Source organism: Polypterus senegalus, chromosome 12, assembly GCF_016835505.1.
Source record: "Polypterus senegalus isolate Bchr_013 chromosome 12, ASM1683550v1, whole genome shotgun sequence".
Lineage (NCBI taxonomy): Eukaryota > Metazoa > Chordata > Cladistia > Polypteriformes > Polypteridae > Polypterus > Polypterus senegalus.
Window position 1 is genome coordinate 92,528,107 of NC_053165.1, and position 21,597 is coordinate 92,549,703.

Genomic DNA, 21,597 nt, shown 5'->3' on the forward strand with positions numbered 1-21,597 from the left:
CACTTCTCTTGTGAAACTTTTCAAACCGTCCTCTACTGGCTTTAAATTCCTCGCCTTCGCCACTCGAAGAAGGATTTTTTTTTCAGTAAATCGCCATGAATCTTCCTGGCTTTCTCGCATATGATCGCCTCGCTTACGCTGTCCCCTGCAAGGGGCTTCTCGTTCAACCACACTAGCAGCAGTTTTTCCACCTCTTTCAGCGCTTGAGGCCTCTGCTTGGTTAACACTGTAACTCCTTTTGCAACATCGGCTGCTTTGTTAGGTCCTGTATACGCAAATAAAAGAAAATGGAAACCAGAAAATGGGAAATCATTGGCCCGAATGAACACGCGTAGGGAAACTGGTCACCAGTGTTTCTGTTCGCCACCAGAGTGCGTGGTTGTGAACAGATGCAAAAGTTTGGCAAACTTTTTGGTTGTAACCCGATTTGTACACGTTCGGAAACGTTCGTGACCAGAGGTTCTACTGTATGTGAACAAAACAGAATGTGTGGCGGGCTACCTAGCAGGGGACCGACAGATCTATAAATCCAGAACTTAGTCTGTGTTAGTGTATAGAGAAAGAGTTATTACTATGGTGGTGCAGTGGTAGCACTGCTGCCTCATAATGAGCAGACCAGGGTTCACATCCCAGATGGTCTCTGTGCAGAGTTTGCATATTCTCCCCATTCCTGAATGGGTTCCCTTTCACAGTCCAAAGACATGTACAGTAGATTAGTTGGATTTGTGTTGTTAAATTGGCCTGTGTGTGTGTGTGTTTGTTGTGAGATGAACTGGTGCCCTATCCAGGGGTGGTGTCTGCCTAGCATCTGATGGGCTCCAGCTTCCCCACAACCCCATTCAGGATTAGCGGGTTTAGAAAACTGTATGGATGGATATCATGATTATTTATGACACCTGTTACACATGTAAATCAATAAAGGTCCTTTCTGCAACCTTCGCGTGGATGTTTCTTTTGGAAACCAAAATGGCTCCCCTACGACATTACACTGAAGAACTACTTTGGCACCTTTTCTTTAAAGTGTGTATCTCAAATGTGTGCATACTGACAAATGAAGTGTCACATAATGTAAGTGGAGGCTGAAAGAACTATTTTCTGGTTTACAGACTTGTAAACAATTACCCCCCCGAAGACAGGCCCCTGGATGACCTGGCTCGAGCTGATCATCCTTACACTGGGTCGTTTTCACTTTTGATTTCGGTGCGAGACTTGATTGCTTCCTTCCTTGATCATTTCGACTTGTGGAAGTTCTGTTATTTCATTGGGGGTGAGGGTCTCCTTGATCATTTTGACTTGAGGACAATTGATTGATGAAAAGGCTGTTAGAGGCCATTGTGTTTGCCCTGATGATAGATCCTCCCCATGTTTGGAGGGGGTTTGTTGTGCTTCCTGCCAGGTTTAGGTGCAGTCAGTGTAACTCAACATGCAGAGCGGTCTTAGATTTAAGCCATCTATCCATGCACTTTCTAAAGCTGCTTAATCTTCAGTATGGTTGTGAGGGAGCTGGAGCCACTCCCAGCAGGCAGTGAGTGCAAAGCAGGAAGAAACCCTGCACATCACCCCACTCCTTTTCATACCACAAGCACACACACACCCAGACACCACACACTATGGTCAATTTACCTAATTTGCATGTGTTGGAAGTGTGGAGCACCCTGAGGAATTCCACGCCGGCGCAGCCAGAACATGCAAATTCCAAGCAGGGAGGACCTGGGGCACGATCTCCGGCCTACTTACTGTAAAGCAACAGCTTAACGTGCTGCCCGCAATTGTAATCCCTGAAACCAAATGACTAAGAAGACCAGTTTTGGTGATACTGCATGTGGTTTACGTGTTTTTTTTTTTCTAAATGAAATTTCGTTTGGTACTGGGAAAGGCGCTATATGGATGCATCATTAATCTCGGAATGATCAAATGGAGGTGAGCATTAGGTCCAGGCGTGTCAAGGTGCGTCAGTGTGACGTGCACAGGTGACACGGGGCACGTCCTGGGACTGAAGTCGGTGAGATGTGCGAAAATACAAGACGCCGCATCTCTTAACTTGCCCAGACAGGGAATCTCCATTGTGCAACAAACCTGCAACCCGCTGTCGAGAAACAACGCGCAGACTGACAGTCTGCGCACATTTTATAGGGCAGGCTCCTTGCATTGAGTCGAACAAAAGATTTCATTACGGCACGTGGGAACTGGACAGCGTTATTAATACACGAATAAAGCAACCACGTGACACGAGCAGAGCCGCGTCGGATCCAAGTAGGGTATTGCGGACCGGGCAGATCCCTTCCCTCTCCTCCCCCCTCCGTGTTTTTGCTCAGTGGTACAGTCCGAGAAAAAAAGGGAGACTGGGTGAGCAAGCGAGCGAACGAAAGAGAGAGAGAGAGAGTGGGTGGGTGCAGCCTGTTGAGTAATTCTAGTGGTGCTTTCGATGCGACCTGAGTCACCATGTAATCTGCGCTAACCTTGTGCAAGTGATGGGATCATCATCATCATCACCACCACCACCAGTAAGGTGGCACTCGGGCTGCGTCCTGCCTCGTTCTGCTTTCAGCAGTGCGTTTTCCCGATCTGGAGCTTCTCGCGAAAAAAGTTTGCAGGGGTGTGGAATTTGAGGAATTTTGCGCATGTAGCACAGGATAAAGGTGCGGCATCCCGAATCTGCGCCGCTTTTGAGAACGACCTCACCTCCGCTCACCTCTGAGGTTGCTCGAGCTTTCGTGCTTGTCCCGTTGTGTCGGGACTCCCCGTCACGGCTCCTGGGTCAGCGGCTCAGGTGTGCAGCAGGTGAGTAGAGCATGTCCGGTCAGGGCTGGGGAACGGATTAGGCTGCCGGGGTGGGAGTCGGTGATCTGCGGTAACACGCTCTGCACTAGCATTGCTAATATCATTAGCGATTCGAAACTGGTCCGGCGTAATAAGTAAAATCGGACGTGTGTGTGCGCCCCGTAACGGATTAGCGACCCAAAATGAGAACGTTTGTGCTCGGGGTTTGTGGGGGAAAATACTCGGCTTCAACCGAGAAAAAATGTTCAGGAAATGAAAAGATAGCGTACTGTAGACTAAGGTGGTGGGCTAGCGTCCCGTCCAGGATCATTTCCTGCCACCCTTATGGCGGCTTTCTGCAATACACCTTTTAAAAGAGGCTGCTAATAAAGGTGTTCTTCATCATAGCTAAAGGGGGGTTATTTAATTTCTTAAAATTAACGTCCACATTAAGGTTCCAGAAAGAACCTTGATTTTAATTTAGGTCTGTAACTGGTTCCATAAATAACAGGTTTGCGAAATACCAGTGGGTTCCTGGTTTTAGAAGGACTCTTGCTGCATACAATAGGTTTTCTTGACCTGTTAGAATCCTGCTAGGTAGCCTGCTATAAATTAAAGGTTTCTGTTGTGTCCACGTATTTATTTATAAGCTATTTCATATGCAGAGAACCTTCAAAGAATGAAAAGGATATTTGTCAAGCAATGGGTCTGCAAGGAACCACACAAACCAGTAAAGTGCCATTTTCATAGAAGCAGTAATGGATAGCAAAATAAAAAAAAAATACAAGTATGTTAGAAACATGCACAAAAAGTTTTAATTATGGTAACCGAATATATATAAGGTGTCTGTCATTGGATCCATTCAAGTAAAGGGGTGGAGGCAGCCGCAGTCAACCAAGGAGAAGAGGGCCGTCTCAGAAAAGTGTCTGCCATGGAGCAGCTGTGGGAAATCGGCCCTTCACCTCGGTTTGGTAATTCATTTTAGTCAGACGAGCCCAAATTAATGATCGAGAAGATGGCTGGTTAAAGGAGCCCCTGTGAAAAGTCTCAAGTGACTTTATGGTAAAGTAAAAGTATTTTCACTGAAAAGTAAGTGAATGTTTTTATCAAGAATATTTTAGAATGTTCTTAGAGGTGTTGGTTATCACAAAGATCTGCGGGATCATTAAAGCTGACATCTTGAGATTTTTAAACCTACAAGAGCAGGTGATTTCTGTTAAAGAACGTAACTTTCATGCCAGTTCAAGTAGAAGTTTTAAATGTACTGGCTGTCCCGGCAGCGCGGTGGGGACTTGAAGTTTGGTTGTCCGAGTGCCTTCTTCTTTGTTGTCCCTTTATTGGTTTTACTTTTGTGTGTTTCTTTTTTGTTGTTGTTTTTGTGCCCCATGTGTGCATACTTTTTTAGTGAGCCCCTCAGCCATAAAATAGTAAACCTCACGATGCAGACATCTTCATAATCGGAGTTACAATGCAGAATACGAAACTACTTTGTACAGCGTGTGTGTTACTGGTGGCCAAGTCACGTGGCGTGTGTGTTACTGGTGGCCAAGTCGAGTTCCTGTAAGGCCCACCTTCTGAGTTGGGTTGTCTTAGCAGTAGGCCCGAGTTCCAGGGTTGGGTTAATAATTAGACAGGAACTCCTGAATCTGGCTGGTGTGGAGAAGCAAGAAGAAAGCAAGTTTAGCAACTCCATTTACAGTAAAGCGTGTTCAGCTTGTGAGGACTGAAATCTGTTTTATGTGGTGCCCGTCACAGCACACCTCGCCACAAAGCACCTTATGAATTCTGTGTAGCTAAAAGCAGCAATGCCCTTTACTGTTACTTTAAATATGAAGTGGCTTTTGTTTTGGATGGGTGGATGTTTTTTTTTTCTTTTTTTTTAAATTTTCTTTTCAAATGTGTAATGTGTGTGCAGGACTGTGACTCTGTGTTTGACTTTCTCTTTTACAAATGTATTCTCCCCCATTGTCAACTGGCCATAATTCATCTGTATAATCTATACTTGTATTTTAACTGAGAATTGTTCCCAGTGCTCTACACCTGCACTTGGCGAAGAGAGCTACATAAAAATAAGTTGTAATTGTATGTACGGTATGTATGTATAACATAAATGGACTGTGCCTGTGTGTTTATATACAGGGGGGCAAAAGTAGGTTTACAGTTGAAAAAAGGTGGAAAAAGACGCACAGGATGTGATTATTACAATAGCTTTATTAGCTCAAAAGAATGGCACAGTGCACTTGGGTACAATCCTGTAAGAGCTCAAATCGCCGGCCGTCATTATTTACACATTCTTGTGGTCTACATGCTACACTCAAACACACTTTGGCATGGAGTTCTTTGAAGACGGATACAAATAAATAATGAAATAATTCATAAAAAATAATGCAAGAATAAATTGTTTCACATACTCAGAACTGTAAACCTATACACACACACACACACACACATGGGCAAAAATAGGTTTATAGTTCTGAGTATGTGAAACACACAATTTCTATATATATATATATATATATATATATAAAAATAAAAAGCATAGTTTTACTGTCAAATAATGCAAAGAGTACGCGACACATGTTTCGCCCTAATTCTGGGCTCATGAGGCGTACACACTCACTGCACCCCCCCTTGTGGATCGGACATCAGCGGCGAAGCCTCTTTACGTTGTGCCACAGCCTGTGGTTCATTTATTTGACAGCATATAGATCGGGGTAATTACATTCATGGCATTCATAGTCTGAATTGAAATCTGATTTGTATGGGTGGTTACCTACCAAGTGCAGTGAGTGGGTACGCCTGATGAGTCCAGAATTAGGGTGAAACATGTGTCGCGTACTCTTTGTATTATTTGACAGTAAAACTATTGAACATTCTATGATCTGCTTCTCGCAACTGTAGAGGGCACCCTGGCACATGTTTGCCGACTTGCAGACCAACCACAAGCTTAGTAGGTAACCACCCATACAATCAGATTGTGATTCAGACTACAAATGATGGCTGTCATAGATAGAGATATATATAGAGAGATATACAGTAGATATCATTGAGAGAATGCCAAGAGTGTGCAAAGCAGTAATCGGTGCAAAGGGTGGCTATTTTGAAGAAACTAGAATATAAAACATGTTTTCAGTTATTTCACCATTTTGTTAAGTACATAACTCCACATGTGTTCATTCATAGTTTTGATGCCTTCAGTGAGAATCTGCCAATGTAAATGGTCATGAAAATAAAGAAAACACATTAAATGAGGAGGTGTGTCCAAACTTTTGGCCTGTACTGTATAATTCACTAAGGCAAGACACCCATGGAACGCACGCCAGAAGGGGTGTGGATTCACTAAGCCGCCGCCAAGTAAGACACCTATGGCGCACGCAGGAAGGAGTCACGCCCGCTAACTCCAAGAAGTAAGCAGTCTTTAAAAACCGAGTTTTCGGTTTCGACACACGACCGCGTGCACCATAGCAAACTGTTTTACACGCTACATACAGCAATTCACATCCACGACAAACATGCGTCTTCTTAGATGCTCCTGCAGGAACACAGAAAGTCCACGTGAGTCACAGGTGCATCTGGACTGTGCAAAGATGACAATGACTCAAGTGACGAGTTGGAGGTGGGCACATGAGCGATGGTGGTCCGCCAGTTTTCAGTCACGGACGATTGTGCGTCGGTTGTTACAATGTTGCTTTTCTTGCTGATTTAATACATTACCGATTTTTCAAATGTTAATTTTCTCCCTGTGCTTAAAAATCATTAAAAAACCAGCCTGATTATGTGGCGTATGGCACACCGCGGGTTGTCTAGTATTTTACATTTCCCTTCATCTTCTCTAAAGGCCACTTTTCCTCACTTAATCCCACTCATGGAAGGCCATACGGAGACTGCCTTACAGCACAGTTTGCTCTCCCAGGATGCCTCTGGTGGGACTCCCGTGTGCACACCTGTAGGGCTGTCTGGGAGTTGTAGTCCTGATGGGCAGCCCTACTGGGTTCCTTGGGTGAACGCCAGTGGGTGGTGCTGGGAGACGACGTCTCCACTTTGAGATATACTCCCAATTCTGGCATTAAACTACACTGCTTCAACAAGGCGATTTAAAAAGTTGGGTGAAAAGGAGGAGGACAAAGCTTGGGTGGGACAGAGAAGAGAGGGAATTGTTTGTGCTGAATTTGAGAAAAAGACCACGTCGGGAAGATTTGGGTTAAAAAATGTTGTCTGAGATGCCCCCCCGCCACTGCCTAGTGTTGATGTTCCAAGTCCACTTTTCCTGAGCACGGTTGCGTGGCAAATGGTGTGCGTATTTATAGTTATTTAATATCTGTCTATCACAAGGCTTTGTTTACTGCTGTCCATTGTATGCAATAAAAACTAATTTGATTATTAATTCGGGGCCCTTAGCTATCGTCAGTAAAGTACGTCACACATCTTCTGCTCCGCTGGACGCCATCGCTGTGCTGCTCTGATTCCAGATTCCACCCCAGTGCCCTGTGCATTATGGGAGAGCGGAGTCTTCAGGTCCGTTGCACTCAGACTTTGGAATGACCTCCTGAAATAAATTTAACGAGATCAGCTGACTCTTTTGGTCAGGGAGGCGTTTAACTTACCCTGACATTCTGACCCTTTCTCTCAGTTTAGCTCTCCGTCCAGGTGCTCAGGGTGACCTGCTTCTGGATCGCAAATTCTCTTGTTTTCTGCTAGCATTTGGCATTTTTATTCCTGTTTTAGTGTCTTATTCTGATTTAAAGATTAATGTTTCCTATGTTTATCTTTTATTTAGTGTTTTATGCTGATATTCGTTTGTATCATGCTGTGTATTTGATCTTTATTTCTGCTTTGTTCCTATTCATTATTGAGAACACATTGAGCATGGGAAAGGCGTTATATAAATCAAACATGGTGGTTATTGCAGTGGTAAATCAAAAATTATGTAATAAACACAGCGGGTAGAAGCTGACCCAATACAGCATGTTTGCAATGGCTTATGGGTAAATTGAACACGCACAGCGCAGCACTCTACTGCTAGTCGAGTTAAAGCCAAGGGTCAAATGGACATGGATGCCCCTCGGGGGATTGTACCATTGTTGAACGCCATGCCGTAGTGAGATTTCTTTGGGCAGAGGGAGTGAAACCTGCAGAAATTCATCGAAGGATGGCACCTTTGTGCAGATCAGGAAATGGTTTGGGTGCCCATCTTGCATTAACGTAAAAGTCGACCCGCGCTATGGAAATCCCAGCTTGGTCTTATGGTGTACAGTGAGCGAGTTTTGTTATATTGCAGCCTTACTTATTTACTAAAATCATTTTAAATTCATTTTTTCCCCACCTTGGGTATCAATCAATACCCCAGAATACCAAAATGAAAACAGGATTTTAGGAGTTTCTGCAAATTTATTACTGGGGTGTTGTACCGTGTTAGCCATTATGGATGCAGTGAGAAGTCAAGCAATACGAGGTGTGGCAGAAAAGTAATGAGACTGGCAACACTGCAAGCGATCTGGCAATGCTGCGCCGTTGTCCTTGATAGAGCACGTGTATCAGTACCCTCCCATAGCTCAGTGCGAGTTTCAACTCCTTCCGTTAACTACGTGATTTTTGTGACTGCTATTAGCGAAGTTGTGTTTTTGGTTGTGCGTCACGCAAAATGGAACGGCGGAATTTGGAGCAACGTTGTGCCATTAAACGGCAAGTGTGACGTTTGAAAAGTTAAAACAGGCCTATGGGGAACATTCTTTATCCCGAGCTCAAGTTTTTCAGGGAGGACTTCAACTTCGAAAACCAATGAAAACATCGAACGTGTGAACACTCTTGTGAGATCAGACCGTCGTTTCACATTAAGAATGTTGAGTGAACAATTCAATTTGAACAGATTTACCGTTCATCAAATTTTGACTGAACATTTGCACATGCGAAAGGTCTGTGCCAAAATGGTGCCGAAAAACTGCCCTCTCCATAACAGAATTTTTGACCTCAAAAGGCCTTCCTGTTGTTCCCCAGCCCCCTTATTCACCTGACCTCGGTCCGTGTGACTTTTTCCTTTTTCCTAAACTGAAAAATGTCCTCAAAGGACGTCATTTCGGGACTTTAGAAAACATCCAAAAGAGTGTAACGGACATGCTGAAGACCATAGCGGTTGAAGACTTCCAGCGCTGCTACCAGCAGTGGGAACAACGTCTCCATCGGTGTGTAGCTGCCCAAGGGAACTACTTTGAAGGGGATAACATTGATGTTTGAAAATAAAAACTTCTGTAAATAAAAAATCAGTTTCATTACTTTTCTGCCACACCTCGTATGATACCTTTTTTGGGGGACGAGGTTCTGTCCCCCAGAACGGCAGATACTGAAATAAGAAGAGCTACTGCCATACCCAGAGACAACTTTCTAGCATATAAAAACACAGACGACAAGAACTGCATCCCCCTTGTTACCTGTAACCCACATCTTGGAACATTTTGAAAAATTTGTTAAAAAACTTCAGCCAATGCTAAACAACGACAAAATACTGAAAAATGTCTTTCCGGAACCTCCTCTACTGGCATACAGACAACCATACAAAACCTGCAGCAGCCGAAGCTCCCTAAGTGAACCAACAGGAAATGGCACATCTCCCTGCCTACAGAAAACATGTAACACGTGTCGTTACATTTATGATACAGATGGTGTAGTTATACCTCACTGCTGAGCAGAACGGCGTATAAAGAGATCATTTTCCTGCAGAACACCTAATTCGCTGTATGAAATGTCCCGACATTGCAGTCTATGTGGGAGAAACTGGACAAACACTCCACATTAAGCATGGCAATCGGGATGTCCCTGTAGGAGCTCACTTCAGCAGCCGTGGACGCCATGAGAAGGACTTTGAAGTCACAATGCTCGTGGGCAACAAGACACAGCAGGAGAGAGCTAAAATGTTACACATTATCATCTCTATATATACTGCATATATAAAATCCAACGTCTGTATGTCTGTCCACTTTTCACAAGAGAACTACTTAACGGATTTAGAGATTTTCTCTTTTTTTCTATAATTTGCTTGAACATTCCGGTTGATTTTGCGACTTCTCTCATCGCACTAAGAATTATAGTTTGCTTGTGGTACCAACTTTATTTATGCTAATCCGAGAAACACGCAGTGGGCCGAGGGATGGTGGGAGGGCCCTCCACACTCGCACACCAGCCTTGGGGTGTACCTCACCTCCGCTTAGCTAGTGAACCATGAGAACTACTTAACGGATTTAGATCGTTTCTTTTTTTCTATAATTTGCTTGAACACTCCGGTTGATCTTGCGACTTCTCTCAACGCGTTAACAATCATAGTTCACGTGTAGGAGTGATATATTCGCACTAATCTGAGATGGAGGGTGCGGGCCAAGGGGAAGGAGGAAGAGTGACGTCAGGAGTGGGGATCTCGGGCAGGGCCTCCTCTCTGTCCCGTTTTACTAATATGTGGGTGAAGCCGTGGGGTATGACTAGTATGGTATAAATAGAGACGAGTTTTATGACCAGATATGAGGATTGTTGGCATCTCTCAGACTGAACCAGACAACCCGACTACAGGAAAAACTCATCAGAAACTTCAAAAGACTTTGGTGGACAGTTATCTTATCCAAAGATCTTGACTGGACATTGTTCTCCTGTCTTGCTAAATGAATCTTAGCCTGGAGAGGTCTATTGATTTTTTTACATTTACGATGTCTCACTTAAAGGTTTTCTAGTGTTGTTATTTGTAGTGGTGTCTATATAAACACAGGGAACTCCAGTTTCTGTATTACATCTTGCCTGAAGAAGGAGCCTGAGTTGCTTTGAAAGCTTGCATATTGTAATCTTTTTAGTTAGCCAATTAAAAGGTGTCGCTTTGCTTGACGTCTCGCTGCAAATGTATTAAAAATAAAATAATGAACTATAGCATTGACACATATATTCAGCTCCTTTACTCCATACTTAGTTGAAGCCCCTTTGGTAGCTTATGGTGTGGAGTCATCATGGGTGTGACGTGACGAGCTTCACACACCTGAATTGGGGAATTTTCTGCCGATCTTCTCAAATTCTGTGAGGAAGGTCGGAAACCACTGCTGGGCTGCTTTTTTCAGGTCACTCCAGAGATGTGGGGTCCGATCTTCAGATGAAATGTAAAACCGAGGTCCCGACTCTCTCTGGTCATCAAAGATCTCCAAGCATCCTTCATAAATAGCAGGGTGTATTGTGATGTCCAGGCTAAACTGCCCACCGGCCTAGTCATTCTGGCCGCCTAATCATACCTCATTTCCAGTTGTCTCTCTCTCTCTCTCTCTCTCTCTCTCACCCTCTCACCACTTCACCACCTAACAGCTAATGTTGTTGGGTGAGCATACTGGTGCAAAAATGGCTGCCGTCGCATTTTTCAGGTGGATGTTAGTGGTGGTTGAAATGGCTTCCCAGTCACTGAAATGCTTTGAGTAGTGGGGGAAAGAAAGCGTAAAGAATTGCGATCATTCTAGTCCACTCCTGTGCTGCATTTGCTTTGTAATTAGTTTTCTTGTCTTGTTGGAAGGTGAACCTTCAGCCCAGTCATTGAGGTTTTCATGAAGACTCTCTCCATACTTTTCTCTGGTGGGCTTTCCCTCAACCCCGTGTAGTCTCTCAGTCCCCACCTCCTCGACATGATGCTGTCCCTCCATTCTTCAAGGCTGGACTGAGGTCGCACCATTGACAACCTGTCAGCCATGATGCATAGAATTGAGTCCAATCCTGTTTGTCAGTCTGCGAGTCCTTTAGGTGTCTCTTGCAAACTCCAAGTGGGCTTCCATTTGTCTTTCACTGAGGAGAGGCTTCTGTCTGTCCACTCTGCCATAAAGCCCAGATCGGTGGAGTGTTCCAGTGAGAGTTGTCCTTCTGGAAGTTTCACAGGTTTTCCAGAGATCAGCCAGAGAGCCAATTATGTTCCTGGTCACCTCTCTTATGTGGCCATTCCTCAGTGATTGCTTAGTTAGGCCTGGTGGTCAGCTCTAGGATGAGTCGTGGTTGTTCCAAAAAATGCTCTTGTGGACCTTCAATTCTGTAGATGTTGTATTGTAGCTTTCCCCAGATCTGTACCTCAACATAGTCCTTTCTCTAAGCTCTACTGGAAGTTCCGTTATCCATGGTACTTGGTTTGTGTTCAACTGTGGAACCTTCTGCAGACTGGTGGGTGCCTTTCCTAATCTTGTTCAGTCAATTACATGGACCAATGGTGGACTCCAAACTTCTCAATGATGAGGGTTTAAATACTTGAGTCAGTGGGATATTTCTATTTTCTGATAAACTTGAGTGTTACTTGATGTGGGGGGCCAGGGGGAATGAATTTAAATAATTTTAGGACAAGATTGCAACATCACAAAATGTGAAAAAAGTGATTGGGTCTCAGTACTTTTTGGATACACTGTACATGTTAGGCTCGGTATATCCATATGTTGGGTCAAAGTTCAGCTCATGTTACCCTGTTGGTCAGGAAGCCTCTTAAGAACATGAAAGGACTTCAGGACGTCTGTGTAGAGTCAAACAGTGTCCACCAGTATGGACATTCATGGAATGCAACCTTCCCTACATGCAAATGCATCCACTCTGTGTCTAAGGGGGTTTTGTTCATTCATACAGGCGAGGAAAACCATCCTAGGAATTTGCTGGAATTTGGGTACCACTGGTTTTGATTTTTGTGTTGCTCATTGTGAGGGGGCATCAGTTTTGGCTATACGGCCATGTGGCTTGATTCCCCGATTGGTGATCTGGCTCGCAAAATTCTCATTGCTGAGGGTCCAAGCAGCTGGACCAGGCCAAGTGGACACCCACGTAACACCGGGATGCAGCAGATAGATGAGGGTGGGACTGGACCACCCTCTGCCTTTTTGCTTACCAGGATCCCAAGCCGTTTCGTTGTTTTGCGGTTGTGGCAACGTTCTGTACCAGTGCATGCTCCCCAACCTGACCTGACAAATACCAGAACAGACAGCCAGTCAGTCATTGTCCACCCTCCTATATCCTAACACAGGGTCAAGGGGGTCTGCTGGAGCCAATCCCAGCCAGCTCAAGGCAGGAACAAACCCCGGGCAAGGTGCCGGCCCACCGCAGGACACACACGCACACCCACACACCAAGCACGCACTAGGGACCATTTAGGATCGCCAATGCACCTAACCTACATGTCTTTGGACGGTGGGAGGAAACCAGACCACCCAGAGGAAATCCACGCAGACACGGGAAGAACATGCAAATTCCACGCAGGAAGGACCTGGGAAGAAAACCCAGGTCTCCTAACTGCGAGGTAGCAGCGCTACCACTACGCCACCGTGCTGCCCAATACCAGAACAACCAAGTCATTTTTGTAATCAACGGTATTTTAAAAAACGGTCCGTTTTAAGGGTGGAGATGCCAAAAAAATGTACACAAGAACTGCAGTCTTCAGCATCTCAGTTGATTTTTTCACTTGAGTAGAAGTCCACCAGCTGAGCAGAAACTGTTCCTCTTCTAGAGATACGCCCATATCACGTTGTTATTTACTTACTGAAAGTTCAAAGATGCTTTTAAGTAATACAATTGCAAATGGCATACTGAAAAACCAGGCAGCCCTGATCTGAAGACCTATTGTATACGACTGCTTAATATTCCCGAACGTCGCTATGGACAAGCAATGTGCTCCATCTGGTAGAAATTGCCTCCAGTTAGGTGACAAAGCAGATGGTCTATGGCTGCGTCCGTAACAGACTTCTGCAATTGCTGCCTTATTCAGTATTCCATCCAACGTCTGAGAAGCAATCAAGCTACCCCTCGAAGTTTATGTCATCGTCTGAGTCTTGTGTGCTAAATGACAAAGCAGACAAACCGTCCCGTGTATTATTGACGTGGCATTTGGTGTTCCTGACCCAGCAGTTTTATGGGTTTTTTTCTCGCATTTGCAGACCTGGTAACTACACAGGAACGCCCACTGGGGTCTTGACCTGGGACATTACCGGGTTGAGTGTACTGGGTTGCTTGCCTACTGCATTGTTCACACATGCCCTTAACCTGGCAATTTACTGATAAATTCCTAGGATAGTCTGCATGTGTGAATGGTGCTGCTGCCTTCAGAGAGGACGTTCCTGCCATTAATGCACGTCTTAATATGGTAAAGCGGAGGAGCAGCTGGCATTTCACTGACACTTCAGTTGCACATTTGATTTAATACGAAGGAGGGCAGCAACCTGTAATTTACACTTACAGTATCCGCCACAACATTAACTCTTTCAGGGCTGATGTTGACTTTTGTCAAAATTTCAGGGGGTAGAGGACGGTAATCAGCTGTAAACCACAACAAAACTCACCGCTACGTTTACGTTTGACTCTCTTTGCTAGAAGGAAAGTTACATGGCTTTGTTAATTTAACCTCGATTGCCTATGAGTGCATGAGTAGCGAAGAGCAAACCGCACCTGAAATGGCAGAGACATCTGGCGAGAGACCAAGATGAATGTGCAAAGCAAAATACTCCATGGACGTTTTATGTAATTTTGTTGAGTAGGACTCCGACTTGTCGGACTCCGAGTTTGATGCAAGTGATCTGGAGATGGATATCGAAAACGAAAGTGAGGTACCAGCATCATCTGATCGGTCCCCAGCTGATCGTGGTGCTGAACACTTTCGTGTAGCTGGTGCACCTACAGCAGCGTTTGCCTGGGAGGACCACCACTCTTGATGACAAGAGGTACAAACCATATTGTGTTGCACTGCGACTGCCACTGCTGCCCACTTGCTGTACGAAGACAACCAGCCCACCATGCATTCCGGCTGACCACTGAGGTGCCCCCACGCTGCCAGAGATGCCAAACATGCGCCAACAGCAGCCACAGCACGTAGCAACAGATGTTTTATGTTGATTTATGTGTAAAACCATTGCTTTGTGTACTTCTCAGAAAATTGAGTTTTTTAGAAAAAAATATTCAGCCCTCAAAGAGCTAAAAACTGAAGTGAATAACCTTGATTATCTCGTTACAAGGACACCACTCAGGGGCTGGATATGTTGGGTGGCTAGTGAACAGTCAGTTCTTGAAGGTGGTGTTCTTAAATCAGAGGGGGAAATGGGCGAGCGTTAGGATCTGAGCAACCTTGGCATGGGCTAAATTGTGATGGCTGGACGAGTGGGACACAGCATCTCCAAAATGGCAGGTCTTGTGGGGTGTTCCCAGTATTCAGTAGTTAATTCCTACCAAACGAGGTCCAAGAAAGGTGAACCGCTGACAGGGTCATGGGGAGCGAAGGCTCATTGATGCATGTGGGGAGCGAAGGCTCACCCGTGTGGTCCAATTCTCATAGTACATACTGTTGAAAAACTTAATGCTGGCCATGAGAGAAAGGTGTTGGAACACACAGTGCATTACACCGTACTGCGTAGCCATAGACGAGTCCAAGTGTCCGTGCTGACTCCTGCCCACCAACGAAAGAGCCTACAATGGGCACGTGAGCATCAGAACTGGACCGTGGAGGACTGAAAGAAGGTGGCCTGGTCTGATGAATTGGGTTTTCTTTTAGATCATTTGGACGGCCGGGTTGCATGTGCGTCATTTACCAGAGAATGAGATGGCAGCAGAATGCACTATGGGAAAACGGCAAGCTGGTAGAAGCACTCTGGTTAGATTAGATAAACTTTGTGAATTTCCCCTTGGGATTAATAATGGTGACCTGGGCAATGTTCTATGCTGGGAAACCTGGGGTCCTTGCATTCGTGTGGATGTTTCCTTTACCACATACCCCCTAATTTAAAGGTTGTCACAGTCCACGTACACCTCTTCATATTAATGGCATTCCCTGATGGCAGTGGCCTCTTTCAGCAGGTTGACACAGCCTGCCACACTGCACAAATTGTTCAGCAAGGGCTTGAGGAACGTGACAGTGAGTTCAAGGTGTTGACTTGGCCTCTGTACTCCCCAGATCTCAATGCGAACGAGCATCCGTGGGATGTGCTGCACCAAATTGCTAACCATGTTCATCACTGACTGCGCCAAGATTTTCAGAGGCAGGGGAAAAAATCGAAGAAATGAATCTTTGATGACACATTGCACCCCATCGTCTGGTAGGACTTGAAGGTCATTCACAGTCTCTGGTTAGTTTTCATCCTTGTGGTTTTGTTTTCCAAGACGTTCTTTAAGATTAATACTTTTGAAGTTCTGCCAAGCAGCTGTCTCCACTTCGTTCAATTCTTTCTTTCAAATCTCTCCTCTTTTAACACGTCTCTGATGTGAAGATCTTCAAAAAATGTTTTCCTTCATTTTCCCGTCGCTGAAATGCATTCAAGTACCCAGACCTTTTTTGTGTTTTTATCTGTTCATTTTAGGAAAGTTTGATGGGCAGAAGAGGAAGGTAAACTTCTTTTAGCACATTTTTCCTTTCCTGGAACAAGTGAAACGCTTTTGGCCTCTCGTTCTGACCATAGTGGTTCCTCTTGTCCCACTCGCACAACAAAACAGGCGTTGGTGTAACCAAGCAAATGTGCCATTAACGGTGAGATCGTCACACAAATCCCACTTCTAGTTCTGATACTGGATGTTGTCTAAAAGTATCTTCATGTTCTTGAACGACTATTTCATGTTCGCAGCATGTGCCATAGGCACAGAAAGGAAATTACTTCCTTTTTGGTATAGAATGGCTTTCAAGTGGACTTCTGAGGAGTCCATGAAAGTATCTTTCTTTTCTTTAAAGTTCGAAACTTTTTCCCAAATTGCAAACACTTACTTTAAGAGATAACCTCCTCCGTGATACCGATCTCCTGCAGAACCTCCATATGTTGCTGCGTCTGTAGTTCTGTCAACTCCTCTGTCGTCAGTTCCTCAGAATGTGTGGCAACAAGCTCTTTGATGGCTCGTATTTCAAATTTTGGCTCGTAACTCGAGGCAAAAAATCGACCTAGTGATGGCTCGTATCTCAAAAAATTTGTACATTGGGGCACTCGTATCTCAAGGTACCACTGTATTATAAAAGTAAAGTTGAATAAATTGCACTCTGCAGCTGCATGAATAAAAGGTAAAGTACCACTTCCGGTTAATGTAACATTATGTTACATATATATACACACACTAGGGGGCTTCACCCCCTGCTCGCTTTGCTCACCAACCCCTGTGTTTGGTTAATTGGATATACAATTTTTTTTTTTCTTTGGAATTGTTTCAATTTCATTATTTGCACTTTTACTTTAAAGCTTCATTAAAAACAATATTTTCTGGAGACACATTGTGACAACGCAACGTATAACTGCCCGTGAGTGAATATTGTTTCTGTTTCCCTAATAAACTAATGTTTGTCCCTGTGATTTATTGATTGTGATAGCAAAAGCTATTCTCATGGTAAATTGTAAACATTTTAATACGAATGGCATATCACGATCTCCTTTGGTGTGTAATGTTATTCACGGAATATATACATTACCTTTCTTTTTGCCTGTTAAAATTTGCATCGCATCTTCGTGATCATAAATATACACCTGACCGAATTGTGTATTCTTTGAAATTCAACTTGTCGTTGCTATAACTGTTGCAGGACCACAGATTCTCATAGCGTGTGGTCCATTATTGTGTAAATCCACGTTTTGTGCATTGAATGATGCGAATGCGAAATGACTTTGTTGTGTACTCTTTGCCTTTTATTTCTGACCTCTTTGTCCTGCTCTTTTTTCAATTACACCTGTTTCTGATGATTAATCACCTTTTTGTTTTGCAGTAATGTGAGCTTTTCTGTCTTTTCTTTGATACTGTACATGATGAAGTGTCACAAAAGTTTTACTTGAACAATCGCTGACTTGGTAACCCCAAACACAACTTTCTAGCATCCTCTCCAACCCCTCATCCCCCACGTCTCGCCTCCCCCTTACCGCATCAATCAGTACCCCACTGTCAGTCTTCCGTGCTGTACTCTGCTCTCCCTCAATCGGACCGAACAGTCACTTAAAACCAAAAAGGCCGCAACCTGGCTGGGATGCTGCAATACTTCCGATTTTTACTGGTTTCATAATCTCTTATCTACATTTTTTCCTCTCCAACGCCTTTGGGTCTCTATTCTCCTGTCTATTGTCCTTATACGCTTTATATGTGTTGAGAGCACAGGATCTGTGTGAACTACGTGCTTTTACAAGACTGACTGTTTTTTTGATGGATGTGCTATGTGTTATATGATATCTTTTGTAAGTAGGGCGTGTCTTGCAAGAATCTCATGTTCCACGTCCCCGCGAGACAACCCTGGGACAGTCTCTTGGCATATATATTATATATATATATATAACTGCTCAATAAAATTAAAGGAACACTTTGAAAACACATCAGATCTCCATGGGAAAAAGAAATCCTCCTGGATATCTATACTGATATAGACTGGGTAATGTGTTAGGAACGAAAGGATGCCACATCGTTTGATGGAAATGAAAATGATCAACCTACAGAGCCCTGAATTCAAAGACGCCCCAAAAATCAGAGTGAAAAAATGATGTGGCAGGCTAGTCCATTTTGCCAAAATTGAATTGCAGCAACTCCAAATTGTACGCAGCACTTTGTATGGCCCCTGTGTTCTTGTATACATGCCTGACAACATCGGTGCATGCTTCTAATGAGATGACAGATAGTGTTGTAGGGGATCTCCTCCCAGATCTGGACCAGGGCATCACTGAGCTCCTGGACAGTCTGAGGTGCAACCTGGTGGCATTGGATGGACCAAAACATAATGTCCCAGAGGTGTTCTATTGGATTTAGGTCAGGAAAGTGTGGTGGCCAGTCAATGGTATCAATTCCTTCATCCTCCAGGAACTGCCTGCATACTCTCACCACATGAGGCCAGGAATTGTCGTGCACCAGGAGCCACTGTACCAGCATAGGGTCTGACAATGGGTCCAAGGATTTCATCCTGATACCTAATGGCAGCCAAGGTGCCTTTGTCAAGCCTGTAGCGGTCTGTGTGACCCTCCATGGATATGCCTCCCCAGACAATCATTAACCCACCACCAAACTGCTCATGCTGAATGATGTTACAGGCAGCATAATGTTCTCCATGGCTTCTCCAGACCCTTTCACTTCTGTCACGTGCTCAGGGTGAACCTGCTCTCATCTGTAAAAGCACAGGGCACCAGTGGTGCATCTGCCAATTCTGGTATTCTATGGCGAATGCCAATCGAGCTGCATGCTGCTGGGCAGTGAGCTCAGGGCCCATTAGAGGACATGGGGCCTTGGGTCACCCTCATGAAGTCTTTCTGGTTGTTTTGTCAGAGACATTCACACCAGTGGCCTGCTGGAGGTCATTTTGTAGGGCTCTGGCAGATACTGGTCCTGCTGATGGGTTATGGACCTTCTATGGCCCTCTCCAGCTCTCCTAGAGTAACTGCTTGTCTCCTAGAATCTCCTCCATGCCCTTGAGACTGTGCAGGGAGACACAGCAAACCTTCTGGCAATGACACGTATTGATGTGCCATCCTGGAGAAGTTGGACTACCTGTGCAACCTCTGTAGGGTCCAGGTATCACCTCATGCTACCAGTAGTGACACTGACTGTAGCCAAATGCAAAACTAGTGAAGAAACAGTCAGAAAAGATGAGGAGGGAAAAATGTCAGTGGCCTCCACCTGTTAAACCATTCCTGTTTTGGGGGTCATCTCATTGTTGCCCCTCTAGTGCATCTGTTGTTAATTTCATTAACACCACAGCAGCTGAAACTGATTAACAACCCCCTCTGCTACTTAACTGACCAGATTAATATCCCATAAGTTTCATTGACTTTATACTATACTCTGGTTAAAAAGTGTTCCTTTAATTCTTTTGAGCAGTAAAAAATATACGAGAGACATAATTCCAAAAACGTTGAGATTCATCAAAATCTCAAAATGGAATTTTTGGAGGATTCCAATATTTTCTCTATACTTTGTATACGAGAAAGCCAGGGAGGTCTAAAACGACGATTCATCAAAATCTTAACATCGAATCTTTTGGACGATTTACAATACTTTCCCGATACTTTGTATACGAGAAAGTAAAACACCACTCATCCACTTTAAGCCGATGTCACATTACAGGATTTCATGTCACGGGGGTATGTCGGATCAGCTGACCTTGCCAGTTTAAGCAACTGAAAAGCGTTGGCTCTGTCACATTTATATATCGTGCTGCCCACTTGTGTTTGCCTCTTTTCTGACAGCCAATAGCATGCTGCTTGATGGGGCTGGCGCTGTATAAAGGGTTAGCTGGAATGGTGAATACAGCTGCAATTTTGTCTTTTTTTTTTTTTTTTCGATTTTGTAATTGTACGTGAAATGCGAGATATCAGACTGACGAGCCTCTTTTCTGTTGTGTCTAAAAAAAGTTCTCACTTAGCTATGAGTTGAAGCTGGTAAAAGCAACTTTTAACTACAGAGTTCATCTGTTTCTCAGAGGAGAGGTTTGCTGTCAAAAATGACACCAAGTTTACGAAGTTGAGGCTTGCAAGAGTCAGCGAAAGAGTCGAGACGTTCAAGACCAGTTTGAGCTTTGGCCGAAGGACCAGCTATTGGCACTTCCTTCCTTCTGTTTTTTTATTTTGATTGAGATTAAGAAAATTGTCCACTACCCAGGATCTTAATTCAAAAATACAATCGTGCAGGCGAATAATTGCAGAGTTACACACAGTAGTGCTGGGAGGTATACCGGTTCATATCGAAAACCGTTTTTTATTTTTGTTATGATATGGATTTTTCTTATACCGCAATACCGGTTTAAATAGCCTAAACGATGTTTGGAACGTGGCTAAGGGGGGACTGTTTTCACTGCGACACCGCTAAACACACATGCAACGGAGTACAGTAATCCCTCGTTTATCGCTGGGCCGCAAAAACTGAATTTCCAAGAAGTAGGAACACCATATTTATTTAATTATTGAACGTGTATTTGGACGTTTTTAAGCCTTCCCTGTACTGTTTACAACCCACCCTTTACTCTATTAATAACGGGGACAACTGTGAAGCAATAAGAAATCGGTAGATAAGTTTACAGTTACTGTATGGTGAAGTACACGTACCTATACAGTAATCCCTCCTCTATCGCGGGGGTTGCGTTCCAGACCCCCCTGCGATAGGTGAAAATCCGCGAAGTAGAAACCATATGTTTGTATGGTTATTTTTATATATTTTAAGTCCTTATAAACTCTCCCACACTGTTCACATTATTAGAGCCCTCTAGACAAATAACACCCTTTAGTCAAACGTTTAAACTGTGCTCCATGACAAGACAGAGATGACAGTTCTTTCTCACAATTAAAAGAATGCAAACATATCTTATCTTCAAAAGAGCGCCGTCATAAAGGAGCGCGTCAGGAGCAGAGAATGTCAGAGAGAGAGACAGCGAGATAAGAAAAGCAAACAATCAAAAAATCAATACGTGCTTTTAAGTGTACAGAACCACCGCGATAAAGCGGCATTTTGTAGAGGAGCGTCCGTGTCCTCTGTGCAAACAGCCCCTCTGCTCACACCCCCTCCGTCAGGCAGAGAGAGCGAGAAAGATAGAGAGAAGCAAACAACCAATCACCGCGCAGGAAGCATATCTTATATCATTGAGGAGTTTTAGTTAATATGTAATACATGCTCTGATTGGGTAGCTTCTAAGCCATCCGCCAATAGCGTCCCTTGTATGAAATCAACTGGGCAAACAAACTGAGGAAGCATGTAGCATAAATTAAAAGACCCATTGTCCGCAGAAATCCGCGAACCAGCGAAAAATCTGTGATATATATTTTGATATGCTTACATTTAAAATCCGCGATAGAGTGAAGCCGCAAAAGTCGAAGCGCGATATAGCAAGGGATCACTGTATATGACGTGATGATGGTGGTGAATACGCTGTGCAGTAAAAATGATGAC

At 44.1% G+C, this 21,597-nt stretch overlaps 1 protein-coding gene across 3 annotated transcripts in view; it reads left to right on the forward strand.

Annotated features, from left to right (window-relative positions):
* The window catches only part of sh2d3a (SH2 domain containing 3A), an 87,743-nt gene that overhangs the window by 24,372 nt on the left and 41,774 nt on the right, over positions 1–21,597 (forward strand). Inside the window, exon 1 of one of the 3 annotated variants that reach the window (XM_039772901.1) lies at positions 2,394–2,781. The exons of 1 other annotated variant lie outside the window; for it this stretch is intronic. The gene's annotated coding sequence lies outside the window, so the exon portion shown is untranslated. Of the gene's footprint in view, positions 1–2,393; positions 2,782–3,830; positions 3,850–21,597 lie in introns of those variants that run through there. One more of the 3 variants, XM_039772903.1, reaches the window with a different exon arrangement.